The following is a 14,938-nucleotide window of genomic DNA, read 5'->3' as shown; positions in this document are numbered from 1 at the left end:
CAAGGGACATAAAAGGTAAGAAGAAGAGGTCCTATAAATACATTAGGAGTAGGAGAAAGACAAAGGAAAGTGTTGGTACTCTATTCAGTGGGGAGGGAAAGCTAAGAGTTGACTTCAAGAAAGCTGAAGTCTTAATTATTTTGCTCCAGTCTTAATTAAAAACATTAATCGTAACCAGATACTCAACACAATTAATAGTCTCAACAAAGAGGAAGGATGTAAGCCAAAATAGGGAAAGAACGGATTAAAGAGTATTTAGATAAATTAGATGTATTCAAGTTGGCAGGGCCTGATGAAATTCATCCTATGGTACTTAAGGAACTAGCTGAAGCAATCTCAGAACTGTTAGCAATTATCTTTAAGAGCACATGGAGGATGGGTGAAGTCCCAGACAAACTGGAGGGGGGCAAACATAGTACCTATATTTAGAAAAGGGAACAAAGAGGACCCAGGAAAATATAGACCAGTCAGCCTAACTTTGATACATGAAAAGATACTGAAACAAATTATTTAACAATCAGTTTAGAAGCATCTAGGGGATGATAGGTTAAAAGGAATAGCCAGCATGAATTTGTCAAACCAACCTAATTTCCTTCTCTGACAGGGTTACTGGCCTAGTGGATAGGAGGAAGCAGTAGATGTGATATATCTTGAATTTTAATAAGACTTTGGAAACAATCCCACATGGGATTCTCATAAACAGACTAGGGGAATGGGGTCTAGATTAAATTACTATAAAGTGGGTGCATAGCTGGTTGAAAGATTATACTCAGATAGTAGTTATTAATGGTTTGCTGTCAAACTGGGAGGGCATATCTAATGGAGTCACCCAGGGGTCAGTCCTGGGTCTAGTACTAGTCAGTATTTTCATTAATGACAGGGTTGTGAGTTTAATCCTTGAGGGGGCCACTTAGAGATCTGGGGCAAAATCAATACTTGGTCCTGCTAGTGAAGGCAGGGGGCTGGACTCGATGACCTTTCAAGGTCCATTCCAGTTCTAGGAGACAGGATAATTGAGTGAAGAGTATGCTTACAAAATTTTTAGATGACACCAAGCTGGGAGGGGAGTTTCAAGCATTTTGGAGGACATGATTAGAATTCAAAGTGACCTTAACAAATTGAAGATTTGGTCTGAAATCAACAAGATGAAATTTAATAAAGACAAGTGAAAAGTACTACACTTAGGAAAGAAAAATAATATGTACAAGTACAAAATGGGGAATAACTGGCTAGGTGGTAGTACTGGTGGACAGTATCTGGGGATTATAATGGATCACAAATTGAATGAGTTAACAATGTGATGCAGTTTCAAAAAAGGCAATCTACTCAACACTGTTGAGTCCTCAGCTGGAGTACTGTGCAGTGTGGGTGCTTCACTTTAGGAAAGATGTGGAAAAATTGGACAGAGTTCAGAGGAGAGCAACAAAAACGATGAAAAGTTTAGAAAACCTTGCCCGCAAGGAAAGATTAAAAAACTGGGCATGTTTACCCTTGAGAAAAAAAGACTGTGGGAGGAACCAATAAATCTTCAGATATGGTAAGAGCTGTTATAAAGAAGATGGTGATCAACTGTTCTCTATGTCCACTGAAGATAGCAGAAGTAGTAATGGGCTTAATCTGCAGCAAAGGAGAGTTAGGCTAGATATTGGGAAATACCTTCTAAATATAAAGGTAGTTAAGCTCTGGAATAGGCTTCCAAAGGAGGTTGTGGAATCCCCATCAATGCAGGACTTTTAAGAAGAGGTTGGACAAACACCTGTTGTCCTGCCTCAGCACAGGGGAATGGACTTGATGACCTCTCGTGGTCCCTTCCAGGCCCACATTTCTATGATTCTATTATACTATTTTTTCTACAGGACTCATGCCTCATTAAGTGCAGAGAGTAGATAGAGTTCTGGGGATGAATCATGGTTGCATAAAAAAGGAGGCCGTTGTCTGTAGGATCCCCAACTTATTTATTGCAGAAGTTGGAATGGGTGTAATAAATAAGGCAGGAGACCACAGGAAGAGAAAGGATAGCCTTGTTGAATCATGTTTACACCCACCAAGGTTCATCAGCAGGATTATAAACTTTAGAACTCCATTGTAAGCGCCTCTGAACTGTAACAGTCCTCATCTGCCTCAATGGCCTTTTTGAGACATTGGCAACTGGCAGAGTTTAGAGGAGCCACCAGCTGCTCTAATCCACGCCAGATAACTGCGTCAGACCAGCTCCTGGATTAGAGGAGCATAAAAGGTACAAATATGGACATCCCTCCTTGACTGAGCTGACTACTAAGGATTTGGCCACCTATTCTTTAAGTCAGGGATGGGGAACCTTTTTTTCTATCATGGGCCATTGACCCACAGAAAAAATCAGTCGTGGGCCACACACAAGTAAAAAGCAATGTAATTTAGGTTTGGGGGTTTTTTTAGAGAGAAATATAAAACGGTCAACTCACCCACCTGGGGTGTGTGTGGAGGCTTCGGGATTTCCCCCCCCTCCCCCGGCTCCACCCCCATGGGGGGAGGTGGAGGCTCGGGCTTCCCCTGTGGCGGAGCGAGCCGGAGCTCATGGCTCCAGCCCCACAGTGGGGCACTGAGACTTGCTGCAGGCCAGCTGAAATTAAGCAATGGGCCAGATCCGGCCTGCAGGCGCTAGGTTCTCCACTCCTGCTTTAAGTGTATCTATTTCTGTGTGACTCCTTTATGTAAAACTGTTACTTTCTTGGTTCATACCTCATGACCCCAACCCACGCTTCCTCCAGTGCAGGTGTAATTTCTGCCCTACCTTGCATTGCTGGATTCACAGTTTCCCTGGTGTTACTAACATCCCCAGCATACGACTGCCTTAGATATTCCTTAGCACCTATCAGAGTTCCCTGGTTCCTGGTTGTAATAATTCCCCAGCAGTCTCAGTCTACTTTAGTAACCCAACCCTTCTTATCTAGGCTCTCCGTTTCCCTAAATGTTCCCCAGTGCCTAGTGAATTTAAACTTATATTGCACGTGTCATCTTCTCATTCGTGCACCCAGATCCATAAATCTTCCTGCCTAGCCACATTGGTGCTGTAATATTTATTACTGTAATGAGTCAATAATGATCACTCTTAGGTTCCATGTATTAACTATCAGGAAAAACACTTAAGCAATTTTCTCAATGAGACTCCTCCTTTGAGGCCAAGATAACAATGGATCGGAAGCATAAACTTTGCCAAAACAAACTCTGAAGCTATATCATTACACAATGATGATAAAGAATTTATGGGATGGTTTTAAATGATGATGATCATCATCCTCATCCTCTTTGTTCAACACATTCATTAGAATTATTATTCATATATTAACTAGCTCAGTCTCTGAGACAAAAAAGATAGAGATTCATTTAAACATTAAAATGTTGGAATGATGCCATAATGACAGAATTGGAAGCAAAATCCCACACCTACTGATAACACATTGATAAGAAGTAGTTAAAGAGGATTAGTAAAACACCTAATGTTTTTTCTACTAGATGTCTGAGCAGCTTTTAAATTAGTGCATATTAATGTAGACACACCATATTTTATCTTTATTTAAGGAATTCAGGGGCAATACTTGAAAAGGGAGTGGGAGGTTGGTTGGTTGGTTTTGATTTTGTTTTGTTTTTCTCCTTGGATTGTTCTCTGAAAGTTAAGTAAATGGAATCTATCATAAAGATATACGCTGCCTCCAATTTCCTGCTGCCCACTACCATCAACATGCTGGGGACAATAATTAAAGCTAGAGATTGCTCAAATGGTTTCCTACAATTGAAATGTCTGTAAACCTTGCCAGTTTACCCATCAGTATTAAGCAGACACTCAATGCTTGGCTATCTTAATGGTCAACTGCCATTTTTTAGCTGACAAAGCCCCTCTATGAGCCCATGGTGGTTTTCCTGGATGTGTTACTCTGAATGATTGAGACACACTCATTTTTTTATACATTTAGAACTCTGTACTCTTTAAGAGACTGAACTTTTGCCCCACCACAGAACCTGATACTATACTAAGGGTATGTCTACACTGGCAGAGTTACAGCGCCGGCAGTAACAGCGCCGCTCAGAGAGCACTGAAGGGAAACCGCTGTGGTGCGTTCACACTGTCAGCTGCCTGTGCAATAGCGTGTTCACACTTGCGGCACTTGCAGCTGTATTTGGAGCCGTGTACTCTGGGCAGCTACCCCACAGAGCATCGCTTCCTCTTCTGCCGCTAAGAGTTGTGGGAAGGCGGAGGGGGTCACGGGGCATCCTGGGTTCTGTCCCAGTGACCCGTGATGCATTGCTTCGCATCCCAGCAATCCCTGTGCTTCCGTCTGCATTTGGAGCCATCTTTCAACAGTTTGTGTACTGTGCGCTCTGCTCTGCCTCTTCGGTCTGCAGGAATGGAGCCTGCACTGTTGACCAATATGCTGCTCACTCTCACTAACACGTCACAAGTAGCAGTAGAGTTATTCCTTAAACTACAAAGGCAAGAGCAGTTCGACATTGATCTCACCATGCGTAGTAGCTATGACATGAGATTGCTTGTGGCATTCACAGAGGTGCTGACCACAATGGAACGCTGCTTTTGGGCTCGGGAAACAAGCACTGAGTGGTGGGATCATATCATCTTGCACGTCTGGGATGATGAGCAGTGGCTGCAGAACTTTCGGATGAGGAAAACCACATTCCTGGGACTGTGTGATGAGCTCTCCCCAGCCCTGCGGCGCAAGGACACGAGAATGAGAGCTGGCCTGTCGTTGGAGAAGTGCGTGGCGATTGCACTGTGGAAGCTGGCTACTCCAGATTGCTACCGATTGGTCGCTAACCAGTTTAGAGTGGGAAAGTCGACCGTTGGACTCGTGTTGACGGAAGTGTGTAGGGCCATTAATCGCATCCTTCTCCAAAAGACTGACTCTGGGCAACGTGCGTGACATTGTGGATGGCTTTGCACAAATGGGCTTCCCTAACTGCGGAGGGGCGATAGATGGCACGCATATTCCAATTTTGGCACCAGACCACCTAGACACCAAGTACATTAATTGGAAGGGGTATTTCTCAATGGTTCTCCAGGCGCTTGTGGATCACCGTGGGCGTTTCACAGACATTAATGCAGGCTGGTCCGGAAAGGTGCACGATGCATGCATGTCTTGGAACACTGGCCTGTTAAGGAAGCTGCAAGCAGGGACTTTCTTCCCGGACTAGAAGATCACCATAGGGGAAGTCGAAATGCCCATTGTGATCCTTGGAGACTCTGCCTACCCCTTAATGCCGTGGCTTATGACGCCATACAAGGGGCACCTCAACAGCAGCAAGGAGCAGTTCAACAACAGGCTGAGCAAGTGTAGAATGACTGTTGAGTGTGCTTTTGGCCGTTTAAAGGCCCTCTGGCACTGCCTATATGGGAGGTTGGACCTGGCTATGACAATATTCCTGTGCTTATAGCCGCGTGCTGTATGCTCCATAATATTTGTGAAGGGAAGGGTGAAAGCTTCACTCAGGGCTGGACCGCTGAGGTTCAGCACCTGGAGGCTGAATTTGAACAGCCATAGACCAGTGCTATTCGAGGGTTGCAGCGCGGAGCTATAATGATCAGGGATGCCTTGAGGCAGCAATTTGAAGCTGAAAGCCACTAATATTTGTTGCTATGCTCAGGAGTGCAGTGCTTGTAATGCTAGGAGGTGATTGTGATTGGTGCAGATGATGCACTATGAAGATTCAAGAAAATTGCCTGTTGCTTTGCAGGGCTCTGTTTGCTTTCAATTAATGGAATAAAGATTGCTTTCAAACCAAAACAATTATTAAAAAAACAACAACCGGAGGAGAGAGACAAACAAAAAAACACATCAGCACTGAGGGGGATGGGGGAAAGGAGGGTCCCAGGAGGAGGTGGGGTCCCGGGATGGTTAAAGATTTGTGTATGTCCAGGTATCATATCCAACCTTCTCCTTTGGAGTACAGTGCAGCAGGTACTGTACTTCAGCAGGGCTAAACTGTAGAGGGAAAGGTGTTGAGTGCAGTGGGTACTGGGAATCCACCGGGCTGGACTGTGATGAGGCAGGAGTGGAATGCAGTGAGTACAGACTGGAGCCAGGAGGTTGATAAGAGTATGTTGGCAGTGTCTGCGGGGTGCATGGGAAAGAGTTTTGCAACAGTGGCTGCAGGGGAGGGCGGGCACGGAGCTACTCTGTTTGCAGTGCTAGTAGCGCCTGGAGTGTGTCCGCTTGGTGCTCCATAATGTTTAAGATCCACTCCATGGCTTTGTTCCGGTGCGCCACGTTCTCCTTTTGGTCCCTCTTCTCGCTGTCCTGACACTCATTCAATTCTTGTTTTTCGGCCATGGAGTGCATCATGACATCACACAGAAAGTCCTCTTTAGTTCTTCGTGGCTGCTTTCTAATTCTGCGCAGCCGTTCAGCCGGCGATAACAAAGAGGGAGGCTGGGCTCCCAAGGTCATATCTGTGAAGCCAAAATGCAACCTTTTACAGAAGCAGTATTGTTTGAAACACACGGACCACTGATTCAGTGATTTAAAACACAGCCACTATTCACATACCTGTCACTAACTGGCTGACCCCAGGCAAGCACACATGAGCCACAAGACCCCCAAAATGGTGAGTGACCGCAGGGGCAGGGGAAATCAGTGTTCCAGGACTGTACTGTACACTGGGCACGTCGCTCTTGGGGAGAGCCAGCACTGTAGGGGGGGCCTGATAGTCATTCCTGTCCCCACATTCTCCACAGGCTGTGTTCATTATGGAAGATATCTTGCTGCTGAGGGTGAGCAGGGAATCAAGGGAGGGTCTTTTCCAAGACTGCAGCTTCCTCCGTAGCCCTTATGCGGCTCGCTTGTGTGCAGCAATGGTCCCCCCCACCCCGTAACGGCAGAGTGCCACAGGAAAGTTACCCTCAACGGGGCAAGAAACAAAGCAGCTCTGCCAAAGAACCTGTGGCAGCGGATTGCCCAGTATCTCCATGAGAGTTTCCTGGAGATCTCTGAGGCAGATTCCCGTGAAGTGAGGGAGTCAATCAACACCCTGTTCCACCACTCAGACATGTGGTGGTACGCGCATCATACAGACACAAGCCTGCTTTCTGCAACCCTCCTGCCCCCAACAACTCGCTTCAGCGATTCCCAAAATCAAAGTCACTTACCAGGGCCCTCCCCTCCTGTTTGCACTTCGCCAAGCTCAGACAGCTGTGACTGGCTAGCCTCCTCTTGGGTAGAGAATTGCTCCTGGCTGCAGGATCTCTGACTTCCAAGTCATCCTCTGCCTCTGGGTCCCCCTCCCCCTCCACATCCTCGTCCAAAATTTCCTCCTCCTGGCTCAGTCCACTCTTGACTGGCACGCCAGCCACCAAAGTATTCACAGTGGCCTTCACAGTGGAGGTGGGGTCGCCACCAAGTATTGCGTCCAGCTCTTTGTAGAACCAGACGTGTTGACCTGAATTTGATGGGTTAGTTGTTCTGGCTCGCCACTGATCGCATCCGACCAGAAGATGTATAGGTTCTTGTCCAATTCAGACTACAGAGTTCAAGAACTCAGAGAGTTCTAGATTGGGAGAGGACTCTTGGGGTGCTTGGCAAGAACAAATACACTGGGGACAATACCAAATTGATAAAATCTTTATTGAAATTAACATAAAAATAAAAAATGCAATAAAACTTATAACTGCAAAACAGTAAAAGAATTCCAAAATTCCTGGTGGTAACATTTCTATTATAAGTACCTTACCCTAATATACTCACACCCTTCCTTAAACACCCGGTAATAGGAGGTGAAGGACCAGCCTCACTCCTGGCATGCCCGATTACGCGATGGTGTTGGCTTTCCCAATGGTTAGGAATGTTGAGTAGTTATACTATACTGCACAAGCTGAGCTGATAGTGTAATAGAAAATAGAATAGATGAAAAGAGTATAGGAGAACTGGAAAAAGCCCTCCAAGAAACTGAAGCTTCAGGAGTTAGAAGAGCAAGAACATAGAAAAGATTAAGACCTTAAGAGCTTCAGAGAGCTCTCTTACAAGGTATTTTATAGGATCCTGACCTATGTGATTAAGGCCGAACCTACTATACCCAAATCTTATTTCCGTACCCTAAGAAATTTATGGGTACCCTTCTCCTATAGGTTAGTGGATTATGACACTCACTTTCTAAATATATTAATAAAGATTATCTCACTCCAAAACTGCCAACCTAGACTCTCTTGCTCACCTCCAAATTGTGGTGTACCCTGCGGTTACCAACCGGTTGTAGATGCTGGATAAACCTGTGATGTGATGTGGATAGTTCCTCCCTTTGGTTCCCCAAAGTTCAGGGACCATTCTTATCTGTGCCAACTTTGCCAGCTTTTATGCTGACATATTCATAACTGATTATACTTTTTGCTATATAGCAGATCTTACCGGATCTTACAAGCTGGTAGGCTTCTTGCATTTCGGCAAAACTTATTATTAGGAAACACATGCCCCAACACATCCTGAATTCCAAGGAATTAATACTGATAAAATATAAGAATAAAATGGATTAATTTCAGAAAAAGAAACATATTAATTGATACTGCTGGCTGGATTAGTAGAATATAATAGCTAGCAAAATAATCTTATGGGCTACAGCAGCTCGTGGGCACAGCACTGGAGCGGCGGTTTGTCTCCCGCACCTTGTGGTAGGCGTTCCGCAGCTCCTTCACTTTGACCCTGCACTGAAGTGTGTCCCGGTCATGGCCCCTTTCTGTCATGCATCGTGAAATCTGTCCATAGGTATCATAATTCCTATGGCTGGAGCACAGCTGGGACTGGACAGCCTCTTCTCCCCAAATGCTGATGAGGTCCAGCAGCTCGGCATTGCTCCAAGCAGGGGATTGCCTGGTGCATGGAGCAGGCATGGTCACCTGGAAAAATGCTCTGAGACCACTGCACGCATCACCAAGCAAAGAGGAAGGGGACGTTCAAAATTCCTAAGGAATTTAAGGGGTGGGGCTCACGGTTGGTCACCTGACAGCAGGGCTGTAGAGTTCAAACGGATGACCAGAGAGGTGAAAATAGGCATTGTGGGACACCACCTGGAGGCCAATTGCAGCACTGTAATCAACCAGGGTGTCTACACTAGCACCGCTGCCAGGGCCGGCTCTGGCTTTTTTGCCGCCCAAAGCAAAAAAACGCCCGGCCGGCCAGAGCAGCAAGGGGGGGGGAACAAACCTGCCCCCAGCCAGAGGGGGGGGGGAGACAACAAACCGGCCTGAGCGGCAAAAGGGAGGATGGGGGGGGCGGGAAACAAACCTGCCCCCGGCCGGAGCAGCAAAGGGGGCGGGGGGACAAACCAGCCAGCCGGAGCAGCAAAGGGGGGGGGAACAAACCTGCCCCCGGCCGGAGTGGCGGGCGGGGGGGAAGACAAACTGGCCCACCTGCCGGAGCGGCGAAAGAAAGAAAAAATAAAAACAAACAAAAAATACCTGCGGGGCGGTGGGAGAGTGGGTGCAGGGGGACTCCCGGCCCTGCAGACCCCGGGCAGCGGAGTGCGCACCCCGGCTAGCGGGGGGGGGGGAGAGAAGGGGGGTGGCCAGTGCTTCCTTAAGTGGGGCGCTTGCCATGCGGCCCCTCCCACTGCGCCGCCTGCCGGGAGGGCTCCGCGCCGCTCCGTTCGGCAGGCAGGGAAAGACGAGGGCTGCCCTACCGGGCTTGATGCAGGGTGCTCCCCTCCTCCGCCCCGTACAGGGCGGCGGGAGCAGTAAACCAAAAAGAAAAAACCTGCAGGGGTGGCCAAAGCGGTGAAGCGCAAAACAAAACAAAACCAAAAAAAAAAAAAAAAAAGATTAGATGGAATGCCATCCTTTGAAATCTGCCGCCCCAAGCAGGAGCTTGCTCGGCTGATGCCTGGAGCCGGCCCTGACCGCTGCACTGTAGTCCTGGTGCAGAAAACTGTACGTCTCTCGTCGGGTAGTTTTTTTTTACAGTGCTGCAACTGCGAAGTTTCTGAGCACTAACTGACGTGGCAGTGTGTACACCTCAGGAGTTACAACACAGAAAGCTGCTTTACTGTGCAGAAACTTGCCAGTGTAGATAAGACCTAAGGTGGAGAACTAGAAGAATTTTTCCTCCAGCTCAGCTTCAAAGAATTCTTGCACAACAATGACGACATCACCCTAAGTACCACATCCCCAGTGACAATCATAAGAAAACGGAATAATCTAACTGGACACCACAGAGCAAACAAACCCACACTCTTGATCATTGCGTTGATTGCGTCAGGGGGAAAAAAATGATTTTGAAATCCTTAAACATCATATCCACCACTATATTTCCACCATTGAGATGACAGCTATAAAATCCCTGAAATCTAACCTTTCCCCATTGCCAGAGCCTTTCCCTGCAGCAGAGGAAGTCTCCAGCAGCTGAGAGGCAGCGGGACACTACACCACTAAAAATATCAGCGTAAACTGGAGGCGTGGCTTGGGAAGTAGAGAGCAAGATAGGGTATGTGCCATCATACATTCTCACACTCTCCAGGTGTGTCTGTACTCTGTTTGCCTAAGCAGTGCCTCACCGTCTACACTGCTGCTTACACCCATGCTGGGGGAGGAGCTACCCAAGTACATACTCTACATACATATGCTGCCGAAAGAAGCGTCCAGAGTAGACATAGCTTAAATGCACTCCCATGTGAAGGCTTGGAAATTTCTTGTTTTTCTTTGGAATATACTGAACAAAATACATTTCAATTGTCTCTCTTCTTAAAAAAAATGGAATGTGTGTCAGTTACTGTAGAAAAAGGTGTCTTAACACATTCAGTATATAAAATAACTCTTCTTAAGATTGTGTTTACAACAGATAGTGTATAACTCCATTTCTTGCACAGATGCCAACTGTAATGATTCACCATTAAGGACTCTGTCTTATTCAGTGTTGCTGCATATTTGTTCTCAGTACTATTACAGTCCTTTATAATTATTTTGTATATAATATCTTGAGATGGCCCAAACTGCATTAGCCCAAGCTCCAGAAAGTTCATGGACCTTGGCTGACTCTCCATGGATTTGGCTGCCCAATTTTTTCACATAACTGTAATATCAACCCTTCACTGTCACTTTCTTATTTGATGTGTGAGATATAGTAAGCCATGAATATTAATTTGTTCTTTAGTGTTATTCTTTTCTCTGCCATTTCTACAGAGCTCCTGTGTGCTCTAAGAGTCAGGGGGAAGACAACAAAAGACTCTGTGCTTTGCATTCTTAACTTGGTGCTGTCTGTCAGTTTTGTCAAATGTGAACAAGGCTTTAGCTAGAATAACATCATTAAAATATATGGAGAAAATCATTTTACTTAAGGCCTAGATTAAAATGAAAGGTATGGTGGATTTTTACAATTACTGTAGACCTTTTTTTAACTTTCTTAAGTAAATGTTGACTGGCGAGTTTCTTTTTTTAAATGTTACATTAAAAAAGAAAAAAGCCTCAGCACTGATTTTAACCTGGGCATAGCATTGCTGAGATTAAACATAGAATTGCTAGATCCTTATTTAAGATTATTTCAGAGAACCACTAGCCTTTCCGTGGCTGTGGCTGGCAAAACACATGTTGGGATTTTGGTTCAATAAAACATGGGCCATTCTTGTCATGGAGAAACTTACAAGTCTAATGTATATGATTTTTTTTTCAATGTTGTCAGTTTCATACTATATGTTTGCAAGTACTGTATATATGTAGTATGTATGTTAATAAATATAGATTTTTATCTGGCCACCATTCATTATTTTTCTATCTAAATAGGATGCATCCAATAAAGATGCTAACTACGCCCATCAAACCTAATATCTTCTTTAAATGGCTATTGTTGGTAGAACATCATGCCCAAATGATTTTAATTATGATTATGGTCTGAGAATTGACATTTGTTACTATGTCTGTTATTTTTGCAATATTTATAGACCCATAAAGAATGGGTTTGTGCTCATTCCTACTACTGGATTTCACAAAATGAGACATAGGATAGCCTCAAGCTAGTAATTTGCTCAAAATGTTGATGCACTGGTACAAGTTAAGAGATGCCAGGTATCAGGGAGCAGCAGTAGCAGTCACTAAAATCTAAAATAAATGCAAGTAATTACCAACATGGTTTATATTTATCCACAGTAACTCCTCAATTAAAGTTGTCCTGGTTAATGTTGTTTCGTTGTTACGTTGCTGATCACTTAGGGAACATGCTCGTTTAAAGTTGTGCAGTGATCCCTTCTAACATTGTTTGGCAGCCGCCTGCTTTGTCCACTGCTTGCAGGAAGAGCAGCCCCGTTGCAGCTAGCTGGTGGGGGCTTGGAACCAGGGTGGACTGGCAGCCCCCCATCAGCTCCCCCTATCAGCTCCCCGCTCCCCAGCAGGCTAGTAATTGCAGCTGTCCCTCCCCCCACTGCCATGTGCTGTTCCTGCCCTCTGCCTTGGAGCTGCTCCCTGAGACTCCTGTTTGCTGTGTGGGGGGGAGGGGAAGAAGAGGGGGGGCTAAAGTCAGGGTGTCCCCCTCCCCTCTGCTCCTGCACCCCACTTACCCCATCTTCCATAGAGCAAGGGGGACACACGACAGGGCTCAGGACAGAGGGAGCTTGCTGGCAGCAGCAGCTGAGGTCTCTGCAAGCTGATCTAATTAACAAGGCAGTGTACTTAAAGGGGAAATGCGCATCTCTCTCTCTCACACACAGTGTGTCTCTCTGTCTGCAATGCTCTCTCCCCTCCCTCCATTCCTGCTGCCTTGTAGAGTGTGAGAGTTAACTCTTGAGGGCTCAGCCAATGGCTAGTTCATCATCTAGCAGTAAGGCATTCCCTGGGAAATATCCCACCCTCTGACTCCTCCACCTCAACCAAGCTTCACAATCATCATCACTGTGTACCAGTATTAAATTGTTTGTTTAAAACTTATACTTTGTGTGTGTGTATATATATATATATATATATATATAGTCTTTTGTCTGGTGAAAAAAAATTCCCTGGAACCCAACACCCTGATTTACATTAATTCTTATGGGGAAATTGGATTCACTTAACATTGTTTCGCTTAAAGTCATATTTTTCAGGAACATAACTACAATGTTAAGTGAGGAGTTACTGTATTTCTATTTTAATAACTTTTATTGGAAGTGGCCTTCACCAGCTGCAAGGTATTTGGTCAGCTAATTAGCTGTTTTGATCAACTAATATGAAATTAGTTGGACATTCCTGCTCACTAAATCCTACAAATATATACAGTGTGCTGAAGGTACCTGCCTATAAAATATAGGTATAATTAACCACATTGCACTAGTGTTTATTAAAGATGCTGTGGTTTGGGTTTTTTTTTATGGATGCTGCTGTCCCTATCTGCCTGAAGGCTGGGCCAGCTTTTGAGCTGCACTCAGCTTGTAAGAATGGCCAGTTTGGGTCATACCAATGGTCCATCTAGCCCAGTAACTGGTCTTCTATCAGTAGCCAACGCCAAATCCTTCCAATGAAATGAACAGAATAGGGCAATCATTGAGTGGTCCAATCCCAGCTTCTGGCAGTCAGAGGCTTAGGGACTTCCAGAGCATATCATTGCATCCCTGATCATCTTGGCTAATTAACACTGATGGACCTATTTTCCATGAATTTATCTTCTGGCAAACAGAGGCTAGGGACACCATCCCTGCCCATCCTGGCTAATTGCCATTGATGGACCTATCCTCCATGAATTTATCTAGTTCTTTTTTGAACCTAGTTATATTTTTGGCCTTCACAACATCCCCTGGCAATGAGTTCAACAGGTTGACTGTACTTTTTGTTTGGTTTAAACATACTGCATATTAATATTATTGGGTGACCTCTGCTTCTTGTGTTATGTGAAGGGGTAAATAACACTTCCTTATTCACTTTCTCCACACCATTCATGATTTTAGACCTCCTATCATATCCCCCTCAGTCATTTCTTTTCCAAGCTGAACAGTTCATCTTTTTAATCTTTTCTCATATCGAAGTTGTTCCATACCCTTTATCCTTGTTGTCGCCCTTCTCTGTATCTTTTCCATTTCTAATATATCTTTGCATGCAGTATTCAAGGTGTGGGCATACAGTGGATTTACATAGCGGCATTATGATATTTACTGTCTTGTTATCTATTCCTTTCCTAATAGTTTCTAACACTGCTAACTTTTTTTTGACTGCCACTGCACATTGAACAGATGTTTTCAGAGACCATCCATGATGACTCCAAGATCAATCTTTTAATTGGTAACAGCTAATTTAAACCCCATCTATTTGTATGTATAGTTGGGATTATGTTTTCTAATCTGTGTTACTTTTCATTTTTCAACATTGATTTTCATCTGCCATTTTATTGCCCAGTCACCCAGTTTTGCAAGATTCCTTTGTAATTCTTCGCAGTCTTCTTTGGCCTTAAATATCTTGAGTAATTTTATGTCAATTGCAAACTTCGATACCTCACTATTTACGCCCTTTCCCCAGATCATTTATGAACACTATTGAACAGCACTGCTCCCAGTACAGATCCCTGGGGGACACCTCTATTTACCTCTTGCCATTGTGAAACCTGATCATTTATTCCTACTTCTTGTTTCCGATCTTTTAACCAGTTACTGATCCATGAAAGGACCCCCCCCCCCCTTATCCCATGACTCCTTAACTGTGCTTAAGAATCTTTGGTGAGGGACTGTATCAAAGACTTTCTGAAAATCCGAGTACATTGACTCACTCTTGTCCACATGTTTTTGACCCCCCTCAGAGGATTCTAGTGGATTATGAGGCATGAGTTCCCTTTACAAGTGTTGACTCTTCCCCAACATAGCGTGTTCATCTGTGTGTCTGATAATTCTGTTCTTTGCTTTAGTTTCAATCAATTTGCCTCATTCTGAAGTTAAGCTTACAGCCTGTAATTGCCTCTGGAGCCTTTTTAAAAAAATGGCATCACATTAGCTAGCCACCAGCCATCTGATACAGTGGCTG

The sequence above is a fragment of the Emys orbicularis genome, chromosome 6 (genome assembly GCF_028017835.1).
Source record: "Emys orbicularis isolate rEmyOrb1 chromosome 6, rEmyOrb1.hap1, whole genome shotgun sequence".
NCBI lineage: Eukaryota > Metazoa > Chordata > Testudines > Emydidae > Emys > Emys orbicularis.
Note: the sequence above shows the minus strand (reverse complement) of the source record.